Raw genomic sequence first — 12169 nt, forward strand, 5'->3', positions numbered from 1 at the left:
GCCTCCCAGTGGATCGGTTGCACAGCCACGGCCCCCAATTCAAAATCTTGGAATCATCAACCTACAGGTTCAAAGCTACCAACACAAATTGGCCACCAGCTACAAAGTGGCCACCATCAACACATTTACCTTGCAAGCATCTGCCTTTCACCAAAAACTACAAAGCAATCTCAAAATGAAGATAATTTCACTGTTCAGCGTGGCAAACTGTCTTTCCTATATCAACAACGCATTGCCAGATGCATTTATCTAACTTTAGGGAAAGTTTATAGAAATGCAAAAAAAAAGATCATTCCGTCGCCAGGACTTGAACCAGGGTCTCTCGGGTGAGAGCCGAGTATCCTAACCACCTAGACTACGACGGAATTGTGATACTACATATATTAGAAATAATCCGTTCGTGCGCACCACATAAAATAAGCAAGGTCAAACCATACTGTTGACATCAGAAAACTGATTCAAACGTATTATCGCAAAAAATGAGAACGAAGAATCAGATATTTATCGAATTGCATCTAGGTTGCACCTCATTCGAAGAATCCTGAAATCAGCAAAAAGTTTTCATCTGGGCTGAAGAATACATTTGAACTGAGACTGTCACTCTGTAACTTCGACAGTACTACTTCAGAGTGCACGCACACCTCTGAAGCTTAGCAAACTCCTAAGTAGTAATCTAAAAAGTCTTATATTTCTTTACAGAGGGTACTAAACAGGGAAGAACGCACACCTTCTGGGTCGGCCGTGATGCACTCAGCGTGTTGCTTCCTACAGTTTTTTAAGTTATATTGATCAAACTGAAAAAATAGGTAGAGAAATGAAACATACTTCCTCTGTAAACTAATATCAGAGCGTTTAGATCCTAAGGCAGCGATAGTTTATGAGATTAAACATCGTTGTAATATATATATATATATATATATATATAGTTCTTTTACTCTTGAATCTAGGACTTCTAATGTGGAGGCCAATAATCTTGTCAAGTTTGCTTGTAACATAAGTGTGGGTAGGCATATGTGGTTGGGTACTCCTCATGACACAAACATTGTACCTATAACACTTGTTTTGAATGAATAGAGTTGACGATATTTCTAAAAAAAAAAAACCAGTCTCCATCTTCGGTGGCGCAGCGGGAAGTAAAAATGAGGGGCAGAGGAGGGGGAGTATCTGGTGCTCCAGCCTTGGGGTACTCCCAATACTGCAATATAAAAAAACATTTTTAAATGCTTCAAAAAATTCCCTAAAAATGTGAATGCCCATAATGAATGTGACTACAAGCCCTAAAAAATTCAGGTCCAAACTCGAAACACACATTGAGAAACAAAAATGTAAAATCTAACATGAATAGTGTAAAAAAAGATAAAATAACATTGACACTATTCAGATCTAGATTTATCTTTTTGTTTCTTAATGTACATTTCTATTTTGGACCTGAAATTTTTAGGGGATGTAGTGACATTCCTTTTAAATATTCACATTTTTTTCCAAATTATATTGAAACATTTAGAAACGTTTTTTTTTTCATTGGAACACCGGGAGTACCATAAGCCAAGGAGCACTGGATACTTTTCGGGGGTGGGGTGGGGGTGGGGGGCAACTTGTTCAGATTTATGAAAAAATTAATCGCTCTGTAACTTCTATATCACTATTTTAGAGGGAATAGCAAGTAACAGAAAAAACGTGCAAGTTTGTGTTTGTATCAGTTTTATTTTTAAAAAACGGAGGCAAAGATTGCCTCATCTATTAAATGAGCAGGAAAGAATTGCCCGGTTAATTACGGAAAATCAAACAAAAACCGAAACAACAAGGGCCAAGCCCACTCCCCTAGACTGAAACACTCAGGGCAAAGCCCATCCTAATGGACGACATGTCGACCTACAGCCAGACAACGCAGCTCCGACTCTAACAGAGAACTCTTTAGGACAAAACCAGGCACGGCTGGCGCTATGGGAGATCGCCGAATGAGCTACCTACAGCCAATCATCGTATACCGCAGGGGCCCGTCGCCGCAGCTTCGACTCCATAGCAACAAACAAACTGAGGCAAAACCTTGGACACGCCGAAGAAGAACTGACTACCGCAACCATTGCCGCGTCGGCGACGTCGCTCCCACCATCATTGCCATGGAAGTCAGGACGCCACACCCGCCGCCAATCGCCATCCACCGGTCCCACTTACCGACGCTAAGCTCCCAGGACGAAGCCCCCTATAGGGAATACGACACCAAGGCACCATCGTCGTCCGATCACAGATCAAGGTTTTCTCCGGAGAGGCTGAAATGACCAGATCTGCGCAGGATGGGTGGTAGAACAAGCAATGATGCCTCCAAGAAGGTCAACGACGGCCACAGCGCCACCATCGCTAGTCACAGCACGGGGCCAAGACATGGTTTTCACCATGCCCCCACACCACCTTAGCCGCACATCATCCCGCATTGGCGTCGACAAGTCCACCAAACATCACCATCATTGAAGCTGCCCATCGACGAAGAAGCACTAATATCTTTAGCGGCCAGCCGCACCTCGCGAAGACCACCGACGACCGGAAACCTGATCCGCATCGCACGCCGCCAGTGGCCATTTCCTCGTTACCATGTGCCTCCAATCTGCGCACCCCAAGGGCATTCACGCGATGCCAGGCCGCACAGACACCCAACGGCCGTGCCCCTCGCTGCCGAAGTTGCCGCTCGAGCGTCGTGTAGGCCATTCAAGCCCCTCCACCATGGGCTCAGCCAGGGCAGCAACGTCGCCTGAGCACGAGCACCACGGCAGTCCTCCACCATGCTGCAGCAGGCAGCCACCAGGGCGTAGATCCTCGCTAACAAGTGTAAAAACATGCCAAGGTAGTCAGCCGGAACATTCAAAGGGAGATACCCATTGATATTCCACATTATGCTTCATTCTGAATGCCCATTGATATCTAAGATGACACATTATAACTCTCTAATTAATAAAGACTTAGCATAGCAATCCATTAATCACTAAACTTTTATTATGTTGGAGATGGGCTACTGCGAGGAGAGAGATGCATTGTTGCGAGGCGTGGTGGTGATGCGGCTGTGAACCCACCCTCCCTCCCTCCCTTCCTGACTCTCACGCACGTCTCCCTTCCTCCCTCACTCCCTCCCAACCCTAGCCGCCTCCCCCTCCCCCTTCCTTCCTCGCCGCCGCCTGAGGCAGCCGCCGGGCAAGCCTGGGGCGCCAAGGATGGTGGCGGCCGGGCCTAGGCTGCCCTGCCTCTGCATGCGGAGTCCCAGATTTGGAGCGGCGGCTCCATTGGCGAGGCATGGCAGGCTAGCAGCCGTGTGGGAGGTGGATCCGGTGTCTCGACCGCGCGGGCGGCGGGATCCGGTGGTCGCTGGGGTCCAGCGACGGCTTTTGCAGTGGCCGGTGCGCGCGATCTAGCGCCTCCCCTCCTTCCCCGTTTGGCGTGCGGGCCAGCCTGGTCGGGCTGCGCTTCCTTGGATTGCCGGTTTTGTACAGGAGGTGCTGCTAGCGGTGGGGATCTAGTTCGGGCGAAATCCCTGGTCGGCCATGGTCGGCCGCGTCGACGGCGACGCCTGAGGGCGCCGTTCCCCTCCTTGGAGGCGTCTGTATGGACTGATCCCCTCACTTCCCCTTCCCCTAGGTCTTCCGGGCAAAAGTCTTAACTTTGTTGGGTGGTGGCGGCGCTCACGGCGCCGTTCCCTTCTTGAAGGCACCGCTTTGGAACCTTGGGGCTGGGTGGCGCTTGTGGGTGGTGGGCGACGGCGGTGGTGCGACCCTATCCTAGCATGGATCTCCGTCCTGCTTGGAGATGGACTCGCGTAGGTGGAGGTCGTCGTTTGACGTCATGATGGCGCCGATGGCGGAGGCACCTGCCAAGGCTGGTACCTCAATCTGATCTGAAGATGGACCAGTGGAAGATGGCGGCGATGACACATGTGAGTGCGTCGGACCGGTTTGTACCCCGGAGCCGGTATGTGGCTCGGTCAGGGTCTCCGGCTTTAGATGTTAGGCTTAGGTGAGAGGTCTGGGTATTTGGTACAGCTTGCACCCCTTCATCATATGGATAGGAGTAGCGGCAGATTTTGCCAAGATGGTGGATTCAGACATATTGTTGTACTGCTTTGTAAGGTCCTCGAGAATAATCAATAAAATGACCGCATGCATCTCCCAGATGCAGAGGCGGGGTCATCCTCCTTTTCTAAAAAAAAACAGTTTTCCTTCCCTAAAATCAGTCAACTCGCGCCTAGCGTCCGGCCTAACTTTATCTTAGTATCCAACCAAGTACAAGAAGCTCATTTGGTTAAAAGGTGGAGGTACAAACTCAAGCAAACCTCTATAACTGTTAAAGAAAAAGTCGAACAAACCAATTGCTTGTTGTCAACCACCTCATCAATGAGTTTTTACGACATTTTTTATTTTCCAACCTCCCATCAAGTGTTCATGCATATATATGGTTCCCATCAGTCGTGGTTCATGGTGATCACATAGCCATAAGCAAATAAAAAAAGATACCCATCTGGCGTGCCAACATATTTCATCTCCGATTGAGCTAGTCATGGTGGATAGCACACAAGACAATTCCCCTCATTTTACTTTGTTAAAGTCATGTTTGTAGTCAATACAAAACAGACAGTAGGCCATGTGCACACACTACCACAAACATGTTAATTAGGTTTGGGAGACGTTAGGAAATGATTAGCTTGAATCAGACGCTCTAGTGCGAGAAAGCAAAGATGTATCTGTATGCATGAAGAACACCGTGAGCTCGTCGTAGCTAAGGCCAAATCTGTGAATCGCTTCTCTGGTGAAAATTGAACTGATCTAAAGTTTGGAGAAAACCATGTGTGAGAATAACTTGGAACCAAATCAGGTGAACTACCAAACAAGCTTCTGTGGATCCTAATGATGTTCCTTTAGCCTCTTTAATTGAACAAAGTAATAACCAGGTTGATGTTAATTTTGTTACTAGAAATAATTTTAACAACAATATTTATAGGGTTAACTTTGGGAATAGTCCTATCCTAATATTTTTTCAAACTTATATGGTAATTTCTATAAAAACAATAATAAAAAACCGACTAAATATTTCATTGCTTCTCAAAATACTTTCAACACTATAATTAGCGATAGGGTTAGAGAACTACTCCCTCTGTTCCATCATATTTGTCACTGGGGATGCTGAACTGGGTTTGCCCAGCGACAAATATTACGGTATAGATGGTGTAGATTATATTGCTAGAACCGTTGATAGTCTTTTGCATGAGATTGATTTGCTCAAAATTAAATTTTGCCACCTAATAACTGCGGCTGCATGATACCGGACGCTAACGTGGAGTTCTTGGCCACCACAAACATGTTTTAGGCATGAACTTATCTTTGTCTTCAGAGCCGGCCACGGAATAATCCTACACTTCCGCACCACATCTTCACTCTACTAGGGCCACTGGCAGAATATTTTTTGTTTCAGTATGGAGTACTAGCATTTACTCTGTTTTTTTACTCTGTTCTGCATACACCAATATCTAAAACAGTTCTTTCCATTGTCTGAAAATCATAGAGAAAAAAAGACATATCATATCTGAAACATTTCAGGTACGATCATGGAAGCCATGAAATCTCGCTTGAAGGGTCAGAAAAATCAACAGTTTGGTAAGCGAGCTTTTAGCACTGCAAAACTAGGCTTGCAATTCCTATGATGGTAGAATATGTCCACGGGTGTTCTTGGAATGTATTCTCGTCGCAGCCTCATGAACGTTCGATTCTTTCTGCAAGAAATTCAGAATAAGAGGCTTGTTTGGAAATAGTATCAGGTAGTATGTTGCTGAATGTTGATCAGAGTCTCTGGTCCGAAAGCTTACTTCTCGTTGAAGTTTCTTCTCACTCAATGTTCTAGCGCCACGGGATTTGACGGCGTAGGTTGCAGATCCCTTTGCCGCAGCACTTTGATCGATTCAAGCTCGGGTAGAACTGCGTCCATCGATCGACGGGGGCCAGAAAATCATGAGAACAACAGAGCAGAGTAGACCAACTCTCAGAAGCAGCGAGTGGAAGAATGAATGATAAAGCGTACGCACGTGGAAGCAGATTGTGCCGTCTGTGATTGTGCCGTCCAAGTTCGGTGCAGCGCCGGAGTCATTTGGCCTCGATGGATTCTAGCGAGGAACGCTCGTCCGAGCGGTTCGTTTGCATGCACGGTGTGCTCGCGCGAGGGAACAGTGTAGATGTCGCGTAAGGAGTGAAAGTCCTATACTTTGCAATAAAAGAATCTCTACTCTCTATCTCTATCTCTACTCTCTACTCTCTATCTCTCTATCTCTACTTTTTACTAATAAAGCAATTAGTGCTTCTGTCATCCGTCATTAACATTGTTTTTAAAGTTGATAAAAATTATCCACCAATGCCATTAATAAGTGGAAAACGATTCGTTTTTTTTTTAAATCGCCGCCGCTAGCTTCTGGTTCATCAACCTTTATTCCATTAGACTACACAAGCACACTAGCCATCCTGTTGGCTACGCCGTATCTATCTCGTCCACGAGACCTGGGTTTGACCCTAGGTACTCCCCATTTTTTCTAGACTTTTTCTCAAACCTTAAATATTTTACTGATTAAAGTATTTTTAAAAATATTCATATCTTTCAAACCTCAATTTTAAATTTAACATGTTATGTGATAAAAAATATTCATGATTTTAAATATGTAGACAATTTTTGAAAAATGTTATGATTTCTAAATTGTTCATAATTTCACGAAATAAAGAGTGATAGTGTATCTCAATGATGCAGTAAAATATGGTCATCTTCATTGAAAATTACGAAACAAATTCCGTTGCAACGTACGGGCCTTTTGCTAGTTGTATTTTAAAATGAAATGATTAATTTATTTTTAATCTAACGACGCAACAAAGCGCACCCAGTCTTTCTAGTAAAAATCAATCTCCATCTTCAGTGGCGGAGCGGGAAGCAAAAATGAGGGGTGGGGAAGGCGGGAGTATCTGATGCTCCCAGCCTTGCAGTACTTCTAATACTTCAATATAAAAAAGCATTTTTTAAATGCTTCAAATTTTTTTCGAAAAAATGTGAATGTCCATAATGAATGTGACTACAAGCCCTAAAAATTTCAGGTCCAAACTCGAAACACATATTGAGAAAAAAAAATGTAAAATCTAGCATGTATAGTGTAAAAAGGACAAAACCAACATTGATATTATTCACATCTAGATTTCTCTTTTCGTTTCTTAATGTATATTTCAATTTTGGACCTGATATTTTTAGGGGATGTAGTGACATTTTTTTTGAACATTCACATTTTTTCCAAATTATTTTTAACATTTTTAAATGTTTTTTTCATTGGAGCACCGGGAGTACCACACGCCTAAGAGCACGCGGGGGGGGGGGGGGGGGGGGGGTTGCTTCAGATTTATGAAAAAATTACGCACTTTGTAAACTTTTATATCACTATTTTAGAGGGAATAACACGTAACAGCAAAAAACGTCCAAGTTCGTGTAAGTATCAGTTTAGAATCATTGGAGAATATGCGCGCGCACACACACATGTGAAATACAAAAAGCGATCAACTAAAGAGCACAAACATCATAAATGCATTTTGAACATGTAATCATTAAGTGGTAATATGAACATGGTATTACTCCAATGTTAATCATTAAGTGGTAATATGAACTTTTCATAACAAGTGTAAAAATGTGCCAAGTCAGCCAGCCGGAACATTCAAAGGGCGATACCCATTGATATTCCACATTATGATTCATTTTGAATGCCCATTGATATCTAAGATGACACATTATAACTCTCTAATTAATAAAGACATAGCATAATAAACCATAAATCACTAAACTTTTATTATGTTGTAGATGGGCTAGTGCGAGGAGAGAGAGGCATTGTTGCGAGGCATGATGGTGATGCGGCTGTGAACCCACATGGTCCAACGACTGTGTTGCCGCGCAAGTTGGCGTGCCACGAGGGATTTTTGTTGCATTGATTGGAGACAAGGAAGATGTGTTGTATGGCTTCATTCTAGTGGCTAAGTCCTTGGGTCAGACGAGTGGCAAGCCAACAGTTTCCCTTCCCTAAAATCAGTCAACTCGTGCCTAGCGCTCGGCCTAACTTCATCTTAGTATCCAACCAAGTACATGAAGCTCATATACTAATATATTAAACCGGCTAAGCAAGGAGCTCCCTCGTTATTTTCCATTTTTTTCAAGGGCTTTGTGAATTTGATATGTGGAAGCTGGGGAATAGTGCCCTGAACAATAATTACACTGATTAATTAATGGTGTGCTGTAATCCTACTTAGTTACGAGGGGTGAACTGTAATTACAAATGAATAGTATTTGATGCACCCAGTACTTCGCATTGCAAGAACAATGTTTCTAAAAAATACAAACCAACTTTTTTTTTCTGTATGTAATAATACCTATTAACATAGTTTCATATGAATAATATTTTCAAATAAATGCAAACATTTGTTAGAAAATAAACCTGAGATTTTTACATATCGAAGACAAAAGACCTTTGTAGGTTTATGCAATTTTTCACTTTGAAAAAACATCCAAGAAACTTGGTTAACAAAAATGGGCCCAAATTAGCTTGCTCCTATTTTCCTTTTTTTCTTCCATCAATGATTTACGTGTTTAGCACATGTTTATTCAAGCGGGCACCACTCAAAATAAGCCATGTGTTCCTCTAAATTTTGGAACTTATACATGATTTCTAAAGGATTGATGTGCGTTCTATTTTACCTTCGGTTCATTCATGATTTTACATGGTGGTTTGCTATTGGTTTTTGTTGTTAAACAGTCTTATTGGTTCACAATTTATGTTTATGTGTAGTGCTCTTGATTTTTTTTATGCGAACTTTTTATCTTTTCTTGACTTATTTACTGCTTGGATGTGTCTAGGACACATCTAGATGGAATATAGTTATCGCACACCTAAAGGACTAAATCAAATATAAAAAGTAAAAAAAAACCACATAAATCTTCATGTAAAATCAATCATATAGGATTTAGATGTGCAATACTTATCTCACATCTAAATGTGTTTTAGCAAAACCGTTACTGCTTTGTGAACATTTATGTGGCAAGGTTAAGTGGATGATGCACCCAGTACTTCGCATTGCAAGAACAATGTTTCTAAAAAAATACAAACCAACTTAAACTTTTTTTCTGTATGTAATAATACCTATTAACATAGTTTCATATGAATAATATTTTCAAATAAATGCAAACATTTGTTAGAAAATAAACCTGAGATTTTTACATATCGAAGACAAAAGACCTTTGTAGGTTTATGCAATTTTTTACTTTGAAAAAACATCCAAGAAACTTGGTTAACAAAAATAGTCCCAAATTAGCTTGCTCTATTTTCCTTTTTTTCTTCCATCAATGATTTATGTGTTTAGCACATGTTTGTTCAAGCGGGCACCACTCAATATAAGCCATGTGTTCCTCTAAATTTTGGAACTTATACATGATTTCTAAAGGATTGATGTGCGTTCTATTTTACCTTCGGTTCATTCATGATTTTAGATGGTGGTTTGCTATTGGTTTTTGTTGTTGAACGATTGGTTCACAGTTTATGTTTATGTGTAGTGCTCTTGATTTTTTTACGCGAGCTTTTTATCTTTTCTTGACTTATTTACTGCTTGGATGTGCCTAGGACACATCTAGATGGAATATAGTTATTGCACACCTAAATGACTAAATCAACTATAAAAAGTAAAAAAACACATGAATCTTCATGTAAGATCAATCATATTGGATTTAGATGTGCAATACTTATCTCACATCTAAATATGTTTTAGCAAAACCGTTATTGCTTTGTGATCATTTATGTGGCAAGGTTACGTGGACCTAGGCGATGTTGCTTTGTTTTTATCTATATTGAGGCTTTTTCTAAGCACCCACCGCTTCCCAACTCCTCTCTATAAAAAAATCCTCTAGGATTCTGCAACTTTGGATACATTACTCCACAAAAAAGAACACTTCGAGTTGAACAAAAAAAATCAATGACCACAAATTTAGTTCAGTATGTTTTTTTATGAGAGAAAACACATATAAAAAAATTACTAGAAAAGTTTGATACATGAAAACCATCAATCAATTGGTTCAATATATGCTTGTACAAAAGGCAAAGAATCCATGGATAAAATTCAACAACGTCTAACTGATTTGGGGTTTGAAAATTAGAAGGAACCATGCCTAATTAGGAACAATACAGCCTAGATCTAGAAGAAGACCACCTCAGGGAGAGATGACAGCGGCAAATTCTAGGTATAGTGATACATCGTTGCAACAGGCGGCGATCCCTTCACTTCTTCATCGCCTCCTCATGCGGTATATGCAGAAGATGCCATGGGCGCCCTTGGATCTGCCCTGGTGCACCACCCATCATCTCCAAGTTGCCATATATGGACACATCTACACCTTGCTGTTGCACGTCAACACTAGACCGCGTCGGAGAAGAGAAGGCGTGATTTTATTAAGGCACTTGTGTACGAGTCGGTCAAGATTGATATCCAACGTACATAGACACTATTCAAAATTGTTAAGGTGAATGGGGCAGCCTGTAGCGAGGTCACTGTGCGGAGCTCGAGAGGGTCATGAACCGGTGGAACCTACTCCCACATAGCAGATCGTGGAGGACAGGTAGCAACTTGGTCAAGCACATCTAAATGACTCCTTCAGAGCATGTTGCCACGACCATCACATGATAATTGCAAAGCAGCATGGCGCTGCTCCTACGAAGCATCACACCGTGCAATGCTTTCTGTTTCCCATTCACTAAATGACTCCTTCCCAATATCTCCTATTCTCAAGGTAACATGCGTTTTTTTTACACTTACACGGGAAGACCCCTTATAGGTGTTTGTCACCTATTTGTCATGAGATAATGACGTCGTTGAAGCATATGTAATTGGACGAAGAGTGGGGAGTGGGCAGAGATTGAGATGGCATGGATGCTGATATTATAGTATGTTATGACAACTTATTTTTTTTTTTGCAAAATAAAACCTTAACTTCAATTTAATGCCCATATAGCTAGACGGTAGTTACTCCATCCATCATCACGTGAGGACTTTCCATGTGTGAAATCAAGCCACGTGACTCTGTCTTTAGCCACACTATTACCAAATACACTGTCCTCTATATATATCCATGATATGTCACACACGAGACGCATCTCCACTGGTACATTTCGAAACTTTTATCTAAACACCAAAATTTTGGAGGACTTCTTCTAAATGTGTATTGCAAAGAAATAATACGAGACTGGTATTGTTGTCAATAATAAATGAGAAAGATACTGTGTCGGAGAGGGGGAGGGGGAGGGGGGATTAACATGTACTCCCTCTGTTTTAGAGATCCCAACATGAACTACATAGAGAGCAAAATGAGTAAATCTACACTTCAAAACATGTCTATATACACCGGTATGTAGTTCTTATTGAGGGGGCGAACCCTAGCCGCCGGGGCTAGTCCGCCGCCGGTGTGTGCTGCCGATCCGGTCGGCGTAGGCGGCGGCGGGGATTTCCCTTCTCCTTGTTCGATGTTGTGTGGCGCGGGACGACAGCTTCGACGACGGCGTCATGCAGATTCAAGGCACGGCGGCGCAGCAGCTCCCGGCGGCGGCGCGTGGCGGCGTGGGTGGAGATTGGCTGGGTGTGGCGTGCCGGTTGGCTGGACGTTGCTAGAATATGAAGGTGGGGCTCGGTGTGGCCGGTGGCGGTGGCAGCGGTGGCGTTCAACCCGGATCCAGTCCTGGCGGTGGCGACGGCGACGGCTAACCCGGATCCGACCATTGTGGCGGCAGCGTCCCCTCCGTCGGGGATGACGGTCCAGGTGGTGGGTCTTTGTGACGCACCGGTGATGGCGGATCTTGGGATCCCGTGACCGGGCTCGTCGCAGGATCCGGTACTGGCTACGAGTCGAGGAGACATAGTTGCCGGTGAAAACCGAGCCGACGGCGGACGATGGCGGCGTTCTGCGCCGTGACCTTGATGAAGGTTTCGTCCTGTAACTATTGTCGATCCACTCGTGTTGCTCCAGGGGAAATCCTAGGATCTGGTTTTCCAGATCGAACGATGACGGCATTACGGTGTCGTTCCTCTCTAGGAAGCATTGTTTGTGGAGCAGCGCTGGAAGACACAGGCAGGAGGTGGAGCGT

The 12169-nt window shown here is 43.1% G+C and overlaps 1 non-coding gene across 1 annotated transcript; it reads right to left on the reverse strand.

Annotated features, from left to right (window-relative positions):
* Nucleotides 1–292: 292 nt before the first annotated feature.
* Nucleotides 293–365, reverse strand: TRNAE-CUC. The gene has a single exon. It is a non-coding gene; the product is annotated as a tRNA-Glu (tRNA).
* Nucleotides 366–12169: the final 11804 nt, after the last annotated feature.

Source organism: Hordeum vulgare, chromosome 7H, assembly GCF_904849725.1.
Source record: "Hordeum vulgare subsp. vulgare chromosome 7H, MorexV3_pseudomolecules_assembly, whole genome shotgun sequence".
In the NCBI taxonomy this organism is placed as follows: domain Eukaryota; kingdom Viridiplantae; phylum Streptophyta; class Magnoliopsida; order Poales; family Poaceae; genus Hordeum; species Hordeum vulgare.